Source organism: Eptatretus burgeri, chromosome 15 (assembly GCF_056783735.1).
Source record: "Eptatretus burgeri isolate ZD-2024b chromosome 15, Ebu_testis_v1, whole genome shotgun sequence".
NCBI lineage: Eukaryota > Metazoa > Chordata > Myxini > Myxiniformes > Myxinidae > Eptatretus > Eptatretus burgeri.
Window position 1 is genome coordinate 60,161,718 of NC_140975.1, and position 12,500 is coordinate 60,174,217.

The 12,500-nt window shown below is 43.5% G+C and overlaps 1 protein-coding gene and 1 pseudogene across 3 annotated transcripts in view; both read left to right on the forward strand.

Moving 5' to 3' along the window:
- Positions 1–12,500, forward strand: part of LOC147012295 (serine/threonine-protein kinase D1-like) — a 139,569-nt gene that overhangs the window by 2,074 nt on the left and 124,995 nt on the right. The gene's annotated exons all lie outside the window — the stretch shown is intronic.
- LOC147012296 (actin-related protein 2/3 complex subunit 4 pseudogene) lies at positions 8,023–9,114 on the forward strand (annotated as a pseudogene).

Sequence of the window (12,500 nt, forward strand, 5' to 3'; positions counted from 1 at the left end):
ACCATACCTGTGCCGCATCCACACCCTCCCGACCCAAGTCCAATCAAACTTAATGCCAAAGTCGACACAGGAGGTAGCCAATAAGCCCATCCTCTCCATGCCCTCCCTCAATACCAACCCCGATGCCATCACCCGCAAGGAAAACTCCACATGAGGCCAATAGACCCATCCTGTCTATGCCACATCCACCCAAACCCTCACTCGGTCTCCCCAAAGAACACTCAACATGGGAAGAGGGCAATAGGTCCATCCTATTTTGTGCCGCATCCACACTCTCCCACCCCCAACCGAATCGGCAAATTCACGAACAGTGTGACGTGGACCCTCTGTTTTTGTTTCTGTAATAATTGGCTTGGGGAGTGTTGCTCGTCATGCCATGGTCACTCCAGGTCTCTCTTTTTTTTCAGGAATATTTCTGATCTGAATGCCATTTCTTTGTCGCAAGCTGCGCACACACAAAACACCTTGGTCTTAGTGGAACGCACATCTCAATTCGGTTTCTTCTTTTCTTTCCCAAAACTTTATTTAACCTGTGCTGTTGACAACAAGTCATTTGTTTTGGTTACAAGTTATGGCTTCTGTACACACATCTCGGCCATGTAAATACTCGACATCGAAAGAATCCCTTCAGTTCGATGCAAGGCAGTGATTCATAGCACAAATTGCCAACGATTGTTCTTGCTTGCCGTAACCTCCCTTTGACTGACTGACGTCAAGCGGCTTGAATTCCCATAGTATTTACGATTCTGGACGTCACTGTGGATGTTGCATGTCCTGTAGTAAGTGTTGCGATATCGGTGCTCACCATTATCTTCATGATCCTCGACACATGTTGTGTACCTGCTATAATGGATGAAATTTGAAACGTTTGCTTGCGTTCTGCTTTTGCTTTCAATGTAGCTTCATTGGGTGTGCGGGTGGAGTGGAAGATTTGACTTTTTATGAGGCAATGGAAAATGAGTTTATAAGTACCCCTGATGGATCCTCATGCTGTCTGAGATGGAAATTGTAATCCACTTCATGTCCTTCAGCAAATAATGTTTGAGCAAAACTTTTAATATGAATAAATGCGCAGCCATTTGCTTTTGCGAAGTGGCTTGTTTTCCCCAGTGTCTTACGTGACCGTTGCTCATACTGCAATATTCACGAAGGTCGCCAGAAGTAGCACGTGAGTAACAACTGTCAAAAGAAAGGAAAAAAGAAAACCTCATCGTTGTCTTTTTTTCTCTCAACTAGGCTTTCACTCTTGGGTGCTTGAAGAGGGAAACGAGCGATGATTTTTGTGTGTATGTGGTGGAGCGGAACAAAAAGCATCCGAACTGACGCAAACATGGTTAATGATGAGGACATGAAAAAAGCTGGCTGATGTTGAGCAGAGTCCTTCAAGGAGCCACAGCAGTGTCGTTTGTTGGAGTGTTGAGCAAGTTGTTGTCTTGCGAGAAACACCCTCACTCTACAAGTGATAAGTTTTATGGGGGTTGGTGTGGCGGGCGGGGGGGGGGATTAAAAAGCAACATTAAGTTGGAGGTGGCCATCCCAACCGAGAAGAACATTTCCGTACAGTCGTTTCAATACGCTTCTTCCAACAAACATACAAACAAACAAACAAACTCGTATGTGTTTCAACGCATTCCAATTTGTAGTCTCAATCAAAATTTTGTGTGTCCACCCTTTGCCTTCTCATGTACCATCACTCTTTTACCCTTGCTTCCTGTGTATGACTGAAACACCTTTGCATGGCTGTAATAAATTTCACAGTTCTGGAAGGTTAGTTGAGTTCCTCCTGTTTTTCTCTTTTTCTAGGTAATCCCATATGGCCTCGATGGGACTCTTTAAGGAGGGCTCGACATTAACGGGTGCCCAGGGAACCTAATATTAGTGTTGGGTATGCAAATTTGATAAATGCTTGGGTCTGCACCCTCAAAATCACATGATGGATATCAATTTTAATCTGAAAATTTACCGATTGCAATGATCAGAGCGACAAGGTTTTTGAAATCCACTCGTGTGATGAAATATCACCAAAATTAGAAGTACTATTAATAATTCTCAGATGCACTACACTCACATGTGGTCGGCAGGAAGGTGCAGCAAACATGCAAGTACAGCACATGAACAAAGATGTGAAAATGATTGGTTGGTTACGATTCACAATTTGATGATCACCTGTGAGCGTTATCCGAAAGAACCTATGTTCTTTCAATAAATCTTAGTGGCATTGGATTGAGAATATTTTATTATCAGTATGGTACCATGACGAGGCCTACATCAGTCAGGGATAAATAATGTCCGTGCGGACAAGTCGGGAGAATGAGTAATATAACATGTTCTGGGATTGGGTCATTCTAGTCTTTGAACTATGTTCAATAATGTAAACACAATCATGAGCTCACACAGTTCTCTCATTTTGGTCTTTTGCAGTTTCCTGGTCAAGTTTATTTATTCAAAATATGCAAATGAACTTTTGGAGGGTATTCCATGTATGGCAGAGGTGAAAATAAAGCACATTAGCAGAAGGCACAGACAAATACTTAATGGGCCCTCGGTAAATTATTAAACTTCATTTAATCATAATAACAGTGGAATGAAACTTTTGTCAAAGTTAACTTACAGGGAGATATTAGAAATATAATCATATCAATGAATACAAGTCACCTTCATAAGAGTAAAGTGCATCCAATTAGGGCCAGGCTAGATCAATTTAGATAAATCAGAGAAATGAGTCAGAAAATATTGTCGCAATTTGGCTTTGCACCTGCGGAAAAACAAAAAAGTGGAGAGAGAGAGAGGCAGAAAGTCAAGAGGAGAGCGTTCCTGAGGCACCAGGACAAGTAGAGGGCGATCGAGAGGAGAGTGGGCCCTCGTGTTCGACCAGCCCATTAGCAAGATCGGCTGGTTATTTATGCTATGCACGTTTCACCGCTACAAATGTCAAATGCCAAGATCTTGGTTGCCACGTGTTTTGGGAAGAAAGATGGTTAAGTATGAACTTGCCAGTCCTTCTGAGGAACCAGTACTTCTTTAACAGTCATACATTTTGGCAAACGATGCCATTGCATATTTTTTGTTGTTGAGAATACAAAGCTTCGATTCATTTTGGTATCAGTGCAAAGGCTGTGTACTTCTAAAATAGTGATGATGAAGTTTAATGTCAATAAATATCTCACTGTCCTTTAAGAAATTCCCATTTTCTGTCTCACTCCAAACAAAGGCTGGTTGATGTGTTTTGGACTTTCCAATGATCAGTGTGTGCATAAATATGAAGTGTTTTTTTCCAAACTTGAATATTGTAGAAAATATGTTTTACAGTTTTCCTTTTATTTTTATTGTTCTTTTGGGGTTTTATTCAAGCACCCCAAAAAAAGAAGTTTTATTTTTTAATACAAATAATGGGTTCCTGGCAGAGCACCCTAAAAATCAAAGGTAAATGTGGAGCCTTACTTTAAGTATATAAAACTTTGTAGGAAATTGAAAAAAATATTTATTTTTGCGATGCAAGTCATATTATCATGTGTGAGTAATAACCACTTACCACAAATATAATATGCAAGATTCATTATGTGGATTTTTGTACAGTAAATGATAAATTATTTAAGTATTCAACACCATTTACATTAATGCAAATTACAAGAAACTACAATAAAAGTTGCAAATTAGTTTTCATCAGCTTGTGTTTCCTTGCTTGAAAGTCTGAGTCTGAGTGGGTTCAGAATGGCACCAAGGAAGCAACTTCAACAGAACAGCGTGTAAAAATCCAAGCTCTATGATGGCACACGAAGAAGAAAATTACCGCATTTTCCAGTGTATAAACTGTGTCCGTGTATTAACCGCACCCCTGTTTTTCTTTTCCAATGTATTAACCACACTCATGTTTTTCACACTCAAAATAAATTAATATATTGATCATTTTATTTTCTGATCTAGATCGAAATACGTTTGTACATTAACTTTGTACGGAACAAAGTGATGGCGGTGTCAACATGCTTGCTCCCATGTTTGCTTAATTTTGTCTAACAGTCTTAGTCTCATTTTCAAGAAGTTGAAGAGAGAGGAGCGGACACCAAGAAGATTTTATTTTTCTTTCTTATTTTTAAAAATATTACAAAGAAGATTTTTTATGTTCTTAGAAAATGGAAGAAAAATGTTCATCGTGGTATCATACATATTTCTTGTGGATTTGTGGCCCTGAAGAGGGCCGTTTGGGTTTCATGAAGCTTTTCAGAGAAACCAGAGGAAATTCTCGTGAATGCTTTCCTCGTCAAAGACGGCATATTCACTCCTGAGAAGATGTCATGTAAATCAGGGTAGAGCAAGTCCACATCTCTGTCACCATCATTTGCAGCCGCCTCCTCCCAAATGATGTCGTCCTCTGTGCCGTCCATGTTGTTGGAGATGCAGAATTTCTGAAATGCTCACTTGATGATGTCCGACGGTATCTCCTCCCACACCTTGACGATCCAGCTGCAGAACATCGGAAGGTCAACCTTTCTCATCCTTCCGCTCTTGGTGTCTGTGTTCTCACCACTCATTATCCAGTCGGACCAGCAGCGACGTACTCCGTACTTGAACGGCTTGTTGATGGACCCATCGAGGGGCTGCAGGAGCGATCTCATCCAGGAGCTCCCCCTTCACTGTGATGGTGGTCCTTCTCAGTATGTGGAGGGGGAGGGGGGGTCTGGTCGGCATTCCTTATCCTGCTGAGGTGATACTCATGCTCTCGGCGAAGTTTGATGATGTAGGACTGGAAGCACGTCGTCTTATCAGCCATATCATCAGGTAGATGCTGTAAGGTGTGTGTGGCGTCGAACTGACAGTTGATGGCGTACCATGAACCTGTAGGCCCACGCCGGGCTGGCTGTGAACTCCCCAACGTCATGCTCTTTAGCTATGCTCTTCACCTTCAGCCAAAGAGCAAGTGTTGAGATGGCAGAACCGTCTGCTCTCTTCTCCCGGCCCCAAGCAACAAGACGCTTCTTGAGCTGAGGCCACTTCGCTGACTTTCCCCTCAGCGCCTTCATCTTCTTTGGCATCTTCTCTGTTGTTGCCTTGCTTGTTCTCCAGTGCCAGATGATGGACTCGTCCATGCCGAATCGCCTCCCAGCTTCCCGGTTCCCAAACCCTTCTGCAGACCGGCAGATGGAGAGTTTGAATGTTCTGGTGAATGAACGTCTTGACGTCTTGATAGATAGAATGGATGATACATTATGTAATCTGGTGACATAAGACCAAAAAAAAAACATTTGTTTCCTTTTGCATGGCCAAAAAAAAATTGGGAAGGTAGGGAATTTTTTTTTTTTGACAATTTTTTTTTGCCATGAATACATTCATATAACTCGATTAAAAATGTTAATTTTCCTTGGTGGTGGTGGTGGTGGTAGTGGTGGTGTGGTGGTGGTGGTGGTGGTAGTGTGGTGGTGGTGGTGGTGGTGCACTCAACTTGCTAAAATGCACTTTATTCTGTCTTAAATTTCTCTACATATTTAACAGTGCATGCATGTTGAAAATATGCATATATATATAAAAAGTTTAACAGCAAGTTGAGTGCATTTTTGCAAGTCTATTGCACCGTCACCATCACCATCATCACCATCACCACCACAATAGGTGAAACTAACCGTGAAAAGACCGATCCACAAAGCAGTCCTCGTGCGCGTTTGACTCGGGCGCCGCCATTTTGAAACTCTCACTGATGCAACACGCGGGATTCAAAATGGCGGCACCCGAGTCAAAATTGTCAACAAAAATCGTAGGGTCGCTTATAAAAGCAATGTGTGGGTAGGAAACCGGAAACAAACTCCTTTTTAACTCGCCTGTTCGAAGAACAGAGAGCTATAGCGATACCCCCGGCGTGAGCGTCACCGTCAGCGTGAAAATGTTAAAGTTTTTGGTGCAAGTTATTTTTCCTTTCTTATGTTTTTATCTACCACTATTTTTTATAAGCCTGATATAAATATATATGTGTATATGTATATATATATATATGTATATATATATATATATATATATATATATATATATATATATATATATATATATATATATATATATATATCGGGGCGTATTATGTGATACCGGTCGTCTGTCCGTCCGTTTGTCTGTCTGTCCGTCCATTCCTGTCCGCACTCTAACTCCCAAAGTTTTCAACTTTCACGTTTCATATTTGGTACATAGGTACAGACTGTGGAGACGGTGTGTCGCAACATACGTTCGTCATCTAAAGTGGTTGCCATGGCAACCAGGATGCTGTTTTCCATCCGTTCCTGTCCGCACTCTAACTCCCAAAGTTTTCAACTTTCACGTTTCATATTTTGTGCATAGGTACAAACTGTGGAGACGGTGTGTTGCGACATATGTTCGTCATCTAAAGTGGTTGCCATGGCAACCAGCATGCTGTTTTCCATCTGTTCCTGTCCGCACTCTAACTCCCAAAGTTTTCAACTTTCACATTTCATATTTGGTACATAGGTACAGACTGTGGAGACGGTGTGTCGCAACATACGTTCGTCATCTAAAGTGGTTGCCATGGCAACCAGGATGCTGTTTTCCATCCGTTCCTGTCCGCACTCGAACTCCAAAGTTTTCAACTTTCACGTTTCATATTTGGTACATAGGTACAGACTGGAGGGGTGTGTCGCGACATATGTTCGTCATCCAAAGTGGTTGCCATGGCAACCAGGATGCTGTTTTCCATCCGTTCCTGTCCGCACTCTAACTCCCAAAGTTTTCAACTTTCACGTTTCATATTTTGTGCATAGGTACAAACTGTGGAGACGGTGTGTTGCGACGTATGTTCGTCATCTAAAGTGGTTGCCATGGCAACCAGCATGCTGTTTTCCATCTGTTCCTGTCCGCACTCTAACTCCCAAAGTTTTCAACTTTAACGTTTTATATTTGGTACATAGGTACAGATTGTGGAGACGGTGTGTCATGACATACGTTCGTCATCTAAAGTGGTTACCATGGCAACCAGGATGCTGTTTCCCATCCGTTCCTGCCCGCACTCTCACTCCCAAAGTTTTCAACTTTCATTTTTCATATTTTGTACATAGGTACAAACTGTGGAGACGGTGTGTTGCGACATATGTTTGTCATCTAAAGTGGTTGCCATGGCAACCAGTATACTGTTTTCCATGAAGGAGCACAATTCTGTATATACCTTCTTGTTTGGACGTATATTGTGCTCACTTGCGCTCTTGTTACTGATTACAACATACAAATACATATATTGCTTTAAAATTATACTTCACTTCAATGCTTTATAAAAAAAATATTAATTATTAGACTAGTCTTGTAAAAACGATAAATGTATAAACAGGCGAGCATTGGGTGGCTTTGACACCAACTCTGGTTTTGTTTGGCCTAAGCCGAGGCACTCACGAAGCACAAAGCAGCTCTTCTTGAGTCACGTGACCACTCCCAACCTGTTGTCGGATGCAGGCAAGTTTGCACGCAAGCTGATTTGAGGTGGGTGCTCTGTTTTTCGACTAGCTATTGTGAATAATTCTTCTTTTGATGAGACCACGTGCTTTTATTCTTTTGTGTTTAATGGCATTTTCAGAGCTGCGAGGCTTTATATAGCCACACACCTAAACTCCGGGTGTCTCCATTGTATTTATTTATTTAATTTCCTCACACGGTTAGTAAAACGCTGTACAAACTCTTAACCTGAAAATTTAAATGGCAGAATTGAGCTTAACAGCAGTTCTGACGACTCAAAAAAAAAACAAACAAAAAAAACAAGGAAAGTGTTCATTTGGAATATAATTGAAATTCTTCATTGATCGTTTTCAAGACCTTATTTAAAAAAATATTTTTTTCTCTATCTGTGAATTAATGGCACCCCCAACTTTTACCTTTTTGCCGACTAAAAAAGTGTGGTTTATACACTGAAAAATATGGTAAGCAGAAAAGGTGAAGATCTCCAATGGCTCCCTGTGATTCACTTCCTGATTGTTCCCGCGATGGCAGCGACCTTGCGACCGTACCTGAATGTGGTGTGAGCCACTCTGCAGGTGGCGTTTGCCTCGAGAACTTCTCATAGCAGGTAGTGGAAAGGCACAACAAGCCTGAGGTGGAGGTCAGGAGCAGCAAAGAACTGCTGCTGCAGCCTGTTGTAGTAAGCAATATTGAGAAAGAGAAGGTGCTCGTTGAAGGGTCCATCAACTCTGTCCGCATCAGTATCGCGGTTAAACAGGCTGATGAGATTGAGAAAATCCTCTGCCACAAGTTTACTCACTTCATGATTATGCGTGTGGAAAGCTTTTTCATTCTGCGCCACAAACCCGTGGAGGGTTCTGACATCAGTTTTCTGATCACCAACTTCCACACAGAGCAGATGTTCAAACACAAGCTCATCGACTTCGTCATCAGCTTCATGGAGGAGATTGATAAGGAGATCAGCGAGATGAAGGTGTCGGTGAATCCCCATGCAAGGTTCGTAGCTGAGGAGTTTCTCAAAAATTTCTGACGAGCCATGTCAATTGCACGTTTCCATACTCCAAGCATGCTTGTCGAAGATTGAATTATTCTGCCAATGTCAAGCAAGATTGCCTGTTGGGAACCTCTCCTGTTCAAACAATTTAACCGCTTCCTTGGTTTTTTTTTTTTTGCTCAGTTCTAACAATGGTATTTTTCCTTGAGATTACCCACAGTACCTCTCTTCTGCTTCAAATGATTAAAGCAAGAGATTTTGTACAAAAAAAAAAATCAAAAAATAAATTGTGTGAGGTACACTTTATAACACCTGAAAGAAACTGACTTGGGACAAGAAAAGGTAAGAAGACCCAGAAGAACCTTCACAGGGCAAGACAGGCACTTGAAATTGCAAGACAAATTGCAATTGCAAGGCAAGACAAACACAAAGTGTGACAAAATGTAAAGAAAAACCCCCTTTTGTAGTGCACTGGTACTCAGCTTGGGCCAGAACTGATCCCCGTCGAACCCAGAATGGAGGCTCTCCTCCAGCACGTGCACACGCAGGCAAAATGGCGCCGTCACTCGTGGCCGGGCAGACATACGCCAGGCAATCCGCAAGCAGCTTTTCACACATGAAGGCTGCAAATGTCCCAGCCTTCCTCGTCCAAAGGTGCCACCTGCCTCGTGCGGTCCTCACACCGACCTCGTTTGTGTATGTGCTCTACCGAACTCCCATCCTTTCCAGACGGAAGCCTTCCACAATCTACCCGTGTGATGCGTCAGTCTCTCCTGTCTTGCAATCCCCAGCCTCCTCCTGGTGTTGTCTATCTCCTCCGCCCCCGGGGCATGGCCTGCTCGCCCCCAAACCTGGGAAGACGGGGCCTCTCCTGTTCGTTGTTGTTTCAGGGATGTGTTTCCCAGCTTTACTGCCTGGCTTGAAATATAAAAAAATAGGGAAAATCACAGAGGGCAATCACGTATTAGGGAACTTATTTTTTACCTCCTAGGCTAATTAACACCATACCACCCTTCGTGTGGTGACACGTCACACTTGAGCTCACAGATTCCCCAACTTAGTTCCATCGAGATGCCTTCTTCTCGTCCATGGACCAAGCAACTCCATACAATACTAAACTTCCTTATGAAATCATTCCATCTACCCCCAAAATCGTAATAACATATGTATGTATATGTATATATATATACAGTCAAAGCTCGTTACTATGCCACCTCGCTTCTATGCCACTCTCGCTATTATACCACTTTTGCTCGGTCCCGACAAAATTCAATACAAAATAAATTTACTATGCCACCCCCTACTCTCGCTACCATGCCACTACTGTGTGACTGTTAAAAGGCACGAGTCGTGAAAAAGTCTGTATTGCGCAGTGCTCGATTATCACACTCACGTCCAAAGGCGAAGCGACGAACTACAGTCCAGCTGCGCACAAAATAACTCAATACGTACGCGCATAGTCAGACTGTGTCAAAACACGCGATTCTTCTCCCCGATGCCAGCCACAACAAGCCAATCACAACACGCACAACGAGACACAAAAAAGCGCGAGCACACACACAGACACGCAGGCACATGTACAACAGTGACATCATTTTTTTTCAAATTCAGCCCATAATGTCAGCTCAGAAATGCAAGCGAACCGACTTTACGCTGAAGGAGAAGAAGGAGATCATCGATGCCGCGAAGAAGGAGCCGAATCAGTCCAAGTTGGCCAGGGAGATTAGCAAGAAATGGGCGTCGAAGTTAAGAGAACCACCGTGAAGGGCATTCTCAGCAAGAAGGATGCAATCGAGGCTGCAATCAAAGCTGGATTTCCATCGAAGCGCATGAAGTTGACGCAGGCTCACGACCCGAAGCTTGATGAGGGAGTGCTCATGTGGCTGAAGCAATCAAGAGGACAGAATGTGCCTGTCAGCGGCGATCTGATCAAGGAGAAGGCGATGAAACTGGCCGAGCTGATGCACATCCCAGACTTCATGGCGAGCGACGGTTGGTTGGGCAATTTCAAGAAGCGCCACGGCATCACGTTCAAGACAGTGCAGGGCGAAGCTGGAGCGGTGGATTCGCAATCCCTTCTTGAGTGGCAACAACAGGTTCTCTGGCCCTTACTCGGGCAGTTCTCCGTCTTCAACCTGGAGGAGACTAGACTCTTCTGGCAGCTGCTTCCGAACAAGACCATGGCTTTCAGGGGAGAGCGGTGTACTGGAGGAAAGAAAAGCAAGCAAAGGATCACTCTTCTGGTTGGGGCAAACATGAGCGGCAGCGAGAAGTTCCCTCTTCTGGTGATTGGCAATTCCAAGAAATCCCGTGCCTTCAAGAACAAAGAGATCCCGGTCAAGTACAAGGCGAACTCGAAGGCGTGGATGACGGCGGAGCTTTTCGAGGAGATGTTGCGTGCGTGGGACGGACGACTCGGCCAGCAGGGACGCAGAGTGCTGGTCTGTCTCGATAACTTCTCTGGCCACCCTCCCGAGCTCGAGCTGAACAACATCCAACTGGTCTTCTTCCCACCCAACACGACAGCCAATTCGCAACCGATGGATCAGGGAATCATAGAGAACCACAAGCGCCACTACAAGAAGCTCCTGCTATGCCGCCGGCTTGAGGGAAAGGAGTTCAAGTTCACGTTGCTCGACGCCCTACACGTCGCCCGGCGTGCTTGGGAGCAGGTCGGCAAGTCGACGATCAGGAACTGTTTCGCGGCCAAGTTCATCGAAGAGGAGATCCAAACTGAGCCACAGGATGCGGAGCTGCCCGACATCTGGGAAGCTCTGCCTGCCGAGGAAAAGATGCACGAGAACGAGGAGATCGAGCTGTCTGACTTTCTCGAAGCCGACGAGCGCCTCGCGACTGGCTGGTATTTCACGCTGGAGGAGATTGCGGAGGAGATTCTGTGCAGTGAGGAGCCGGTGGAAAGGGAAGATGACGAGGTAACTGTCGAGGAGGAAATCGTTCCGTTCGAGGAAGCCCAGCGCGCTTGTAGCACCGTCCGGAAGTTCATGCAGCAGAGAAGCGGGAAGCCCGGTGTGATGCAAGCGTGCGATCGGCTAGACAACGAGATGCACGAGATCCGCCGAAAGAAGATGCGCCAGCCAATGATTCTTGAAAGCTTTGTGTGTCGTGAATTTCTCGCCATGCCATATGTTAGTGTGTGAACTCTGTTAGTGTGTGTATGTTCTCCGTTCGCTTAGCTTATACAACAGTTGTGCCTTTTACTTGCTGGAATAAATTTTGTCTGAAGATTAACTACAGATGGGTAACTTGAGAAAATAAGGCCGTTTTTACAAAATCTCGTTACTATGCCACTCTCGCTACTATGCCACTTTTGCTCGGTCCCGACGGGTGGCATAGTAACGAGCTTTGACTGTATATGTATATATATATATATATATATATATATATATATATATATATATATATATATATATATATTTATATATATATATATATATATATATATATATATATATATATATAAACACTACTGGTCTAAAGTTTTAGAACCCCCCCATTTTTCCAGTTTTTACTGAAATTTAAGCAGGTTCATGTTTCAATATACTCTGAAATTAAAGCAGAGAACAAATAAACAATTGCAGATAAAGAAATCATGGAATCGTTTTGTTGAACAAAATTTAATCTAAATTTTTGACTCATCAAAGTCGCCACCTTTTGCAGATATAACAGTCAAACATACTCGTGGCATTCTTTCTTCAATGGAAATCAAATATTGTTCAGAAAGTTCTTCCCAACACTGTTGCAGAAGTTCCTACAAATGTGTTGCACTTGTCGGTTGTTTTTCTTTCACCCTTCTGTCCAGTTCATCCCAAACCAGCTCGATGGGGTTTAAGTCTGGAGACTGTGCTGGCCATTCCATGATTTGAAGCCTGCCGTCTTGTTCTTTTCTTCTGAGGTAGTTCTGACATAGCCCGGAGGTATATTTTGGGTTGTTATCTTGCTGTAGGATGAACCCCTGACCAAATAGGCGAAGACCAGAGGGTATTGCATGGCGCTGCAAAATGCTGTGGTAGCCCTTTTGGTTCAGGGTGCCAGTCACTCTGTGCAAGCC